Here is a 10,210-nt window from a genome sequence, read left to right as displayed (position 1 = left end):
TTTTGCAATTCAAAATGTAAAGCAGTTGTGGCTTTTACAATGCCACACATTTTTGTAGCCTTGAAACCAAAGGAAATGAATAGTTAAAAATCAATGAGTGATTTCAAGAGCTCTCTTTCTTCATTTTTGTTCAGTGCTTCATCAATTGCTCTTCATGCAACCCTCTTTCACAGACAAGCAGTCTGAGGCAGAACGTGAAGTTGAGCACACAATGGTCTAATAGGAAAGGGGAAATTTCAGGTACAAATATGAATTGGCTATGGATGGATCCATGGTGTGTCCATCTATTCTCATTCCTAATGACCACATATTTTCTCTCCAAAGAGCTAGTTGTGCAAATAGGTGAGCAGGTACATTGCAGTGTAGTTACAGAGTATGTATTTAGATAGGGGCAGTGAACTCTAGGCAGCTGAATGGGGTCAGCCATTCACTTCTGGAGACTCCTGTGACAATAAAAATGTGATCCAGACACCTGGCTTATAAAATGGGGGAAAGGAATAATAAAAGAGTTTATTTTGTTGATGGTTGATGCTTAATGCTCCACCGCACCTCAGCTTGTCAAGGTTCTGAGACTCAAGGGACAGAGGCTAGAAGCTGAAAGAGGGATTCTGATTGGACAAGATAGAGCTCAGTGAAGGATGGAACGTGGTGGATCAGGCGGGCAGATCCAGATGCCCTGATCCATTGTGGTACGTATCAGCAAGATAAGGCAATAGCTATGCAAGACAGACTCTCTTCTCTCTGTGATGTTGAGGAGCTGACAGGTCAGCTGGGATCTTTTATGCTTCTTCCCTCCTCCCTCAGCCTTTACCTCACATAGTTGGGAATGGGGAGAAGAAGCAGCTAAGAAAAATGGAGCAGGATGGAAGTGGGATAGGGTGGGTGAGGGAGGGAGGGATTGTGGGGGTATATAGGGGGGCACTTGCTATATTTACTCCCCACCCTCAAAAACAATCGCCAAACTGGAAACTTCCCCATTACTGTCCAATCCTGTGCGTGCTTACTCAGAAGTAGGTCGCACTGTAGTCAATGAGGCTTACTCCTGGGTAACATATGTAGGAGTGTAGCCTCAATCTGGGGGGGGGGGGTCTGTTTGTTAGCTCTCAGCTTTCCTCCAAGGAGCCCAGGTTTCTTCCCATCCCCAATTTATATTAGCAGTAACCCTGTGAGGCAGGTTACGCTCAGAGACAGTGACTAGCCCAAGGGCACTCAGTAAGCTTCTCTCCCAGATCCCAGCCCACTTAATACCCTTACTCCACACTGTTGAAAAGAAGGGTAGGGTGGGGTGAAGATATTCTTTCCCCCTTAAAAATACTCCGTAGCACCTTAAGAGCAGCCAATTTAGGCTGCAATCCTGTACATACTAACCAGGGTCAGGGAATAAGCCCTGTGGAATTCAGTGGGGCTTATGTCAGAGTAGACATATATGGCAGTGAACATTGTGGCATAAACCCACTCCTGCCCATATTAGGCTATGTTACACAAACTTTGTTTGTTAGTTGTTAGTGTAACATTAATGGACAGGAATGCCACCTCTGAAATATATTGTGCAGGAGTGCAATCCTACAAACGCCTACTCAGAATTAAGCCTCATTGAGTTAAATCAGAAAGTTTATAAGACTGCAGGTGAAGTTCCACCTCTGACAGAAATTCACTTTGAGGCAAAGAAATTAAGAGACATGAACTTTTTCTGGATACGTTGAAACAATGGAGGGGGCAACACATTTCTACACAAAGTTTCCAATGACAGGAGACGGAGTAACATTGGTTCTGACGGTTGTACTTTTGATATGTGCATTTTCTGTATACCTCCAAGATACTCCCTGTGGCATGCATGGTCCTCCCCCTCCTCATTTTGTAACCACAAGAGCACTGTGGGGACAGGAGAGGCTGCACTGCCTTATGGTAGGACTGCATGCTTTCAACTTTTCATCCAAAGCTCCTTTTTAACAGTGCTCACAGCATTACATCTCCACATGTACTGTGTTGAATATGCATGGCATATCAAAGATGATTCCTCTTCTTTGATTTTTTTCTGATTGATTATGCTGTGTCTATTTATATGGGTCATGTATGTAACAACCTTGTTACCTTGGCATATAAGCTCTACAATGTGGACCTTCCTGTGCCATTTTTGTACACAATATGCACACTTGCTTAATATAGAGATGAACTACAGTTAAATGATTATGAAAGGCTTTTTTTTGAGAAATTGAATTTATTTTTTAAAAAACAGTATTTACTTTAATAGGGCAGCCTTTCGTTTGCTATTCTGTCTTTGGCTTACATTAGTGCTTTTCTATTTGGTTCAACATGATAATAAGGTATTGTTAGGCCAGTCCTAGATTACCTGCTAATATCTCAGCACAGCAGGTGAAGCAGAAAATCCTTGTGGAGAACTGAAGTAAGTTATGTTTATTCAAAGTACCTCCCCCACCCAAAGATATTTGGAAATGACAGTAAAGGATGGATTCTATCACCTAACATACACATTTCTTGACTGTGAAAACACTGAAGTGGAGAACTGAGTAAACAGAAACAGGCAAAACTGAGAATAGTTTCTCAATAGTTTGTGCAATCTATAGAAAATTCAGTCTATTAATATAATCTGCCTATAAATAGCATTAGTATACTGCAATGAATCCTTTGGAGCTGAGCTGAGGCATACAAAATAAGTAGATTTACCCCCAACAAATTCAAATGTATATATATTTTCCTCTGGCCAAAGGGGGTTGCCATATTGGTCAAGATTTCTATCCCTGTACAGGTGTGGGGCCCTGAGGGAGGAGGGATGTGGTTTGAGGAAGAAAGGGAAGGGGCAAGAGCCCAAGGAAGCTGCAGTCTGCCCTGCCTTGCCAATAGAATACTGGTACCTTTTAATGCAGCCACTGGGTTTTTTAGGCAGTGGGGTTTCAGGCTGTGGGAGATTCTTTGGGGGAAGGTTCTCAGATCCTGTTTGGAGTTTGGTGGCAGAGGGTTCGGGAGTGAGACGCAGACTCTGGCGCCAACAGATCCACATGCTGAGAGCCAGGGCATGAATACATCTCCCACTCAGGTCTCCCATTAAAGGATTCTGCAGCTGACAATTTCTGGTCTGCGGCCACGATGTCTGTGGATGGACTTAATTGCTAAAGCATTCATGTGGCACAAAAGGTAGCCTGCCCCTTGGTTTTGTTCCCACACATTGATCTTTTAGCCTTTCTTCTAGAGACCTTTAAAAGAATGCTAAATCTCTGACATTTCAAGTCAGACTCTTGGACCGAAAAGAAAAGGCCTTCTGGTCCAGGACAAAAAGCAATGCTTTAATTTTTTTGAAATGAAAAGCATTGCAAAGTACACAAATGCTCATCAGCCAAAACGGCTGCACAAAATATTCACTTAATTCAACATTTTCCTAGCAATTAGCATACTCTGCCCTTCTGAGTTAACTTCAAAAAGGCTCATTTTGCCAAATTGCCAAATTGCTGCTTCTTTGCCTTCACTTTTCCCAACCTCTTTTGCCCTCACTGTCCCTTAACTTGTCTAGCTGTGGCAACCATGTGATTTTGTTTTTGAATTACCACGAAATCACCATGTCAGACACAGCTTTTGTTTGGTGGCGGAGTGAAGATATAGCAGGTAGAGAAGATCCCTCACTCACCTTTGATGGAGACAAAGACAGAGTTGGCATCCCCAGGGGGGGAAATAGGTGGAAACATGTTGGCCACATGGAAGAGTATTGGAAGGGTATTGCTGACATCTGTCTGTCTTGGGAATCAATCAAGGCATATGCCTTTGGGGGTGAAATCAAACTGTTGGAGAGTTACAGCTCCTGCTGTGGATGTGGAGTAGAAGCTGTTTTATAGTGTTTGGGGTAGAAATCAAATGACAACTACAATAACTACCACTGCTACTAATAGATAAAGAACAATGCATAGGAGCTACACATATTGCAAATGAGTTGACTAGCAAGCCTTGATTCTGCTGAAACCATTCCTTTAGTCTTCCTTTAAAAAGCTTGCTGGGTTGCTGCTTTGAGCAAGGTACACTTGTGTGTGTCTGTGTGTTTTAATGACACAAGACCGCAGACTATTACAAGTCTGAGACATCACTCACAATTAACACATTCTCATTAGAACTTGGTGATTGCTCCCTTTGGGTGGGCAGACAGGCAGGGAAGCAGGCAAGTGGCTGTCTTTAAAACTAATGACAAAGCTGCTTTGTTAATTAGCCGGCAGGGGGTGGCCAATTTCCTGTCTGCCTATAAACCAGACACTGAGTGCAGCATCATTTCTATGAAGTGCGCTGCCTCTGATGTATTGGATGTTTTAAGAGCTATGGTTTTCCAGATTGGGGACTTTCTTCCAGTAATCTAAAGCACTACTGCTGTTGCATTTGCAAATTATTTTCTTCCTATTAAATCCCTAGTAAAAGGGCAGAGAGTACCATCAATGCAAGCTTCTCTATAAAGCTATGTACTTTTTCTCATTGCACTGTCTCATCATCACATCTACAGAAGTGAGTGGGCATAGAAAAAATATTGTTCTCCCTGGCCCTTTCCTTTTTCTGAATAAAAATCTAACACATTTATAGAACTAAAAAGAATTTCATCCAGACACACCAATTTTCTTTCACTCCCTTGTATACGCAATCATGTTCCTTAGCTCTTTTGTACTCAGGTGCCATTTTTTCACTGATATAAAGGGGCTCCTGAGCGGACCTGAAATAATTACACATCACATTTAAAGAAAAATAATTTGAAAAACCTCAGGAAGAGGCTAGATTCAAAATGACCAATCAGAAAGCCTCAAAAGAAATGCCTGATGATGCCTTCCTTTCAGTTCTAAGGAAACATTTCTCAAAAGAAAGGCCATCATTAAACCCAGAGCATAAAACATTTGGGTGGAAAGGAGGAGGAGGGAAACACTAAGCTGTTTAGCAATCTGGCTTCATCTCAGCTGAAAAGATATTGGTGGTCAGCAGGTCCAAGGATTCGTCACCTCTTGTTGACCACCTGACCTTATGAGATCCCCAGAAGACAGGCCACTCGCTTAGGAAACGGGAGCAGAAGGTCACAGCCACCTCTGCAAGTGGGGGCGGGATGTTCCACCAAGAGCCATGCAAAATGCCATCAATTAAAATTCATTAGTCCAGAAGGAGTGTTGAGTGTGCACAGATGCTGCTATTACAAGCGTAACACCAGTAATTAGGAAGCAAAAGGAGGACTTCACAGCCTATACAATCTCTCTGTGCTTTCATATGCTTTGCCATAACTTAAATTTTGGTAGATTTCCCCTCCTTTGATCACAGATAAGGCTGAGTGAAGTCTTACCTCATGCCAGTTTTCTTTTTGTGTATAAATCAAAAAATCTATCCCACCTTTCAGCATGTAAGCATGCATTTGTTAGACTTCTCTACACCACTTTTTCTGCTTCTTCTTTGCTATTTTTAAAAACTTTAATTTTTCAGTGTCTGAAAGTACTTATAAGAAACAATTCCCATATATCCCCACCCCAAGAAGCATTCCATGCATATACAATGTAAATGATACAGTATAAAATTAAGCAGGTTTATATAATAGCTTAGAGTTGATTATGTCAGTTAAGTGTCTTCTCTCCACCTTGACAGATTGTCTCAGAGTCAGCCGTGGGCAGTTGCTGATGCTCAGAACTGACTTGCTGTGTGATATGATAGCCATGTTCAAATATATAAAAGGATATCACATAGAGGAGGGAGAAAGGTTGTTTTCTGCTGCTCCAGAGAAGCGGACACGGAGCAATGGATCCAAACTACAAGAAAGAAGATGCCACCTAAACATTAGGAAGAACTTCCTGACAGTAAGAGCTGTTCGACAGTGGAATTTGCTGCCAAGGAGTGTGGTGGAGTCTCCTTCTTTGGAGGTCTTTAAGCAGAGGCTTGACAGCCATATGTCAGGAGTGCTCTGATGGTGTTTCCTGCTTGGCAGGGGGTTGGACTCGATGGCCCTGGTGGTCTCTTCCAACTCTATGATTCTATGATTGTATTCTATTCTATGATGCCATTTGATCCAAATGGGCTGAGGTCACCCATGTGACTAGGTTGATGACATCATGTAGATATATCTGTTATGACTGTGTCATAATGCTACATCTGGTTGATGTTGTAATAGATACTCATGGACAAAATCCCAAGCGACTTCACAGACAATAGGATTAAACAGCTCTCTGGGCAATGAGGCCAAGAGCAAAGAAAGCAAAGAAAAGGAAGGAAAGTGATGCCATGAAGCAGATACAGAAAATCTAAAAGGTGCTGAAAAACATAAAAAAGGTGAATACCCCCCCCCCCGCTGCCTGTAATTTAACTGACTGCTTCAAATATGCTAATTTGAAAGTGAATGCCAAACCTAGAGAATATTCAGTGCACCTTCAGCCAGAAGAAATATTTCCTGCCTTCTTTAACAAGTTCCTGGACTTCTGCTTTCTAATTTGGTTTAAGGCGTATAGCAAAAATCAATGAGATTACTGGATGGCAAGAAAAGTCCTGGGCTATTAAAAGTGCATTTAGTAATGATAGATGTCAATATTTAGTCAAGGAAAAAAATTAAAGCCCATTTTATTCTTAATACATTTTCATGTGGCCTGTCATAGCTGACAGATGGCTTATCTCTTGGAGTACATCTGCAGTGTTCTGAAATAAATAGACTGCTGTCTTCAGGCTAGCTGGTAAAAAGTGCACAGCACCCAGAGCCAGAAATAGAGAGGCAAGACACAAGTAAGTGGGTTGAACGAGGACTACAATTTTTTAAACTTCAAGGCAGATATGATGAGAGACTGCGTGGGATGCCAGCTCTTCATGGATTAGTCCCACAGCTGGCCTGGTCAACTAACTGAGATGGCCTGCTGGCATGACTTGGCTCCCTCTAGAAACTGCAATTGTAAGTTACAGGTTCACATAGCAGGAAGACATAACTTCTTGTTAGGTAGATTTTATCACGTTGGGCCACCTTCAGTTCCAGTTCTTCCAGACTTTCGAGTGTCCTGCTAGCACCCTTGTCAGCCAAGGTGATGTTTCTGGGCACCTTCCCATACTCATGCTGCCACCGGTATTTCCTGCTGTCTACCTTCTGGCAAAAAGACACGACACAAGAAGAAAGCAAGACATGAACAAAATGGCCACAGCCAGTCAGTTGACGTATCACAGTTAAAGGCCAACCCAAAAGACGGAACATCTCACAGGATGTGAAAAACATGCCAGCCATATGGCCAGTCAGGGATGACATCAAAATACCTTCCTGACTCACTGAAAGAGCCAACAGCCAGTCTGCTCCTTTATTCAAGTGTAGATTAGCCTGCCTGATTGCTCTGCCTGTAGCTAAATATAAGTGTGGGCCATGCCTTTCTCCCACAGTCTTATGAGACCTTCAAACCAAACCTCAGATGTTGCAAAACTGAAAGCAATATGCCTGTAACTTCACAGTGTAAGTAAGATCTTTTGGGCTGGGTGGTCCTAGGTAGCAGTGAGAAAATGAAGAGAACAGACATCAATAGGTGGGATTAGACATAACAAAGGTCTTATATATCCTGCACTCTCACATCCGGGAGATGAGGAGATGGCCAGTCCTAGAGAGGGTTGTGCTTCCCTGGAAGGAGCATGTGCGCAGCATGAGGGTGCTCCTGGGTTCAACACTGCCAATGAAGGCTCAGGTGGCCATGGTAGCTGGGAGTGCCTTTTTCCAGCTAAGGCCCCTTGTTGGAAAAAAATGACTTGGCTACTGCACTCCATGCTCTGGTACCTTCCAGACTGCATTATTGTTATGTGCTCTGCCGGGGGCTACACTTGAAGATGACTTGGAAACTTCAATTGGTCCAAAATGCAGTGGCCAGATTACTAGCTGTGGTTCATTTTGATGCCAAACTTCCCACAACAATTTGGATCCCATATAATCCCTGTTTTAAAACAGCTGTGTTGGTTGTTGGTTTGTTTCTGAGCTCAATTCAAGGTACTCACATTGGAGTTTAAATCCTTAAAACGACTCAGTCCCCAGCTATCTGAAAGACAGCCTCCATTCCTACAGACCCTCTCAGGTGTTAGGATTAGTAGAGGGGGCCTTCTTGGTAGTTCCCCCATCCTCCAAAGCTCAGGGGATGGTGACCTAGGAGAAGGCATCCTCTGTGGCAGCTCCTAAATTATAGAACTTCTGCCCCACAGAATTGTGCCTGGAGTCTTCATTCTAAAGTTTTCGGCAAATGCTGAAGATGCACCTCCTTATCATGGCCTTTGAGACCTGGGATAGACAGTTGCAATCAAAATTATTAAACCCCTATAGCAAATCAGGTTTATTATCAAAATTTACAGACTGTCAATTGAAATATCTCAACATAATTGATGCTTCAAGTGGTTTCCCCAAATTCAGCTGAAAATGCAACTTATACTGGCTTCCCTAGTCTCACTATTATTCAACCTGCTGAACAGAATCCCTCACAACAGCACAGATACCACAAGTGTTGTCTCAAGCATACCTGATGCAACTAATCAAGGGCTTCAATAGTTGCGCTTGAGCTGCAACAATGAAATACCTGAACTGGCCAGGGGTTTGCTGAGTGTCAAATTTTGAAATGTTAGAAATATGGTTAAGTCAAGAGAATGGTCCGAGAAGGTAAGAGAAGAGATCATTGCCCTTCACAAACAAGGAGCAGGATACAAAAAAATAGTGAGGGCACCGAATGTTCCGAGAGACCCTGTTGGAAGCAGAGTTTGTAAGTTCAGAGTTAAAGGAACACTGGTTACACTACCTGGGTGGGGCAGAAGAAGGAAGCTATCTGAGGCAAAACCAGTTTTCTTTTTTTTTATAAGCATTTTTATTAAGAGTTTTTTGATTACAATATAAATAAACAAACAAAAATATTACATGTCATAACATATTTTCTTATCTCCTTTGGACTTCCTCACATCTCCCGCTCCTGCGTTCTAGATTGTAAAAAAATTTAACCAGCAATTTATCACCTTATCTCCATCCTTACTATCTAACTTTCAATATCATATCTCGAATTTTAGATACATTTATTCCACTTCTTAAAAAATTGAACTTAACCTAATTATTATCTAAAAATTTATTTTCTTTAAATTTACCTTCTTTTCATAATTCACTTCCTCTATTTTAATGGTGCCAAATTATTTCTGATCAAGCATCCTGCTTAACATTCATACAATTTACAGTATTTTTGCAAATAAATCTTGAATTTTTTCCAGTCTTCTTCTACCGTCTCCTCTCCCAGGTCTCGGATTCTGCCAGTCATCTCGGCCAGTTCCATGTAGTCTATCAGTTGCATCTGCCATTCTTCCAGAGTGGGTAAATCTTGAGTTTTCCAATGCTTAGCGACGAGTATCCTTGCTGCTGTTGTTGCGTACATAAAAAATGTCTGATCCTTCTTTAACACCCCTTGGCCGACAATGCCCATAAGGAAGGCCTCTGGTTTCTTAAGAAAGGTATACTTAAATACCTTTTTCAGCTCATTATATATCATTTCCCAGAAGGCCTTCACTTTAGGGCAAGTCCACCAAAGGTGAAAGAACGTTCCTTCATTTTCCTTACATTTCCAACATTTGTTATCAGACAAGTGGTATATTTTTGCGAGTTTGACTGGGGTCATGTACCATCTATATATCATTTTCATTACATTTTCTTTCAAAGCATTACATGCAGTAAAATTCAATCCAGTAGTCCACAGCTTTTCCCAGTCCTCAAACATAATATTATACCCAATGTCCTGTGCCCACTTTATCATGGCCGATTTAACCGTCTCATCTTGTGTGTTCCATTTTAACAGCAAGTTATACATTCTTGAAAGTATCTTAGTCTTAGGCTCTAACAGTTCTGTTTCTAACTTCGATTTTTCCACCTGGAAACCTAACTTTTTGTCAAGTTTAAAAACTTCTTTGATCTGAGCGTAATGTAACCAATCTCGGACTTTGTCTTTCATTTTCTCCTGACTCTGCAATTTCCAATTGTCTCCATCCTTTTCTAATATTTCCCAATACTTTGGCCATTTGGCCTCCATATTGAGTCTTTTCCGGGCCTTAGCTTCCAATGGTGAAAGCCACCTTGGAGTTTTATTTTCCAATAAGTCTTTGTATTTTATCCAGACATTAAACACTGCTTTTCTGACAATATGATTCTTGAAAGCCTTATGAATCTTAACCTTGTCAGGCAAAACCAGTTTTCTATATCTTTTAAGGACCCGTTCTGTTTTTA

The 10,210-nt window shown here is 41.6% G+C and overlaps 2 long non-coding RNA genes across 2 annotated transcripts; one reads left to right on the top strand and one right to left on the bottom strand.

Annotated features, from left to right (window-relative positions):
- Positions 1-6,734: 6,734 nt before the first annotated feature.
- Positions 6,735-8,169, bottom strand: LOC310844135. The gene is made up of 2 exons (XR_014563973.1): positions 7,551-8,169; positions 6,735-7,081 (listed from the first exon to the last, which is right to left on the bottom strand). It is a non-coding gene; the product is annotated as an uncharacterized lncRNA (long non-coding RNA).
- LOC310844122 lies at positions 7,075-8,291 on the top strand. Its single transcript, XR_014563958.1, has 2 exons — positions 7,075-7,435; positions 8,167-8,291. It is a non-coding gene; the product is annotated as an uncharacterized lncRNA (long non-coding RNA).
- Positions 8,292-10,210: the final 1,919 nt, after the last annotated feature.

This window comes from Podarcis gaigeae (assembly GCF_964106915.1).
Source record: "Podarcis gaigeae genome assembly, chromosome: 4".
Taxonomy (NCBI): domain Eukaryota; kingdom Metazoa; phylum Chordata; class Lepidosauria; order Squamata; family Lacertidae; genus Podarcis; species Podarcis gaigeae.
This window is presented reverse-complemented; position numbering and strand designations above follow the sequence as displayed.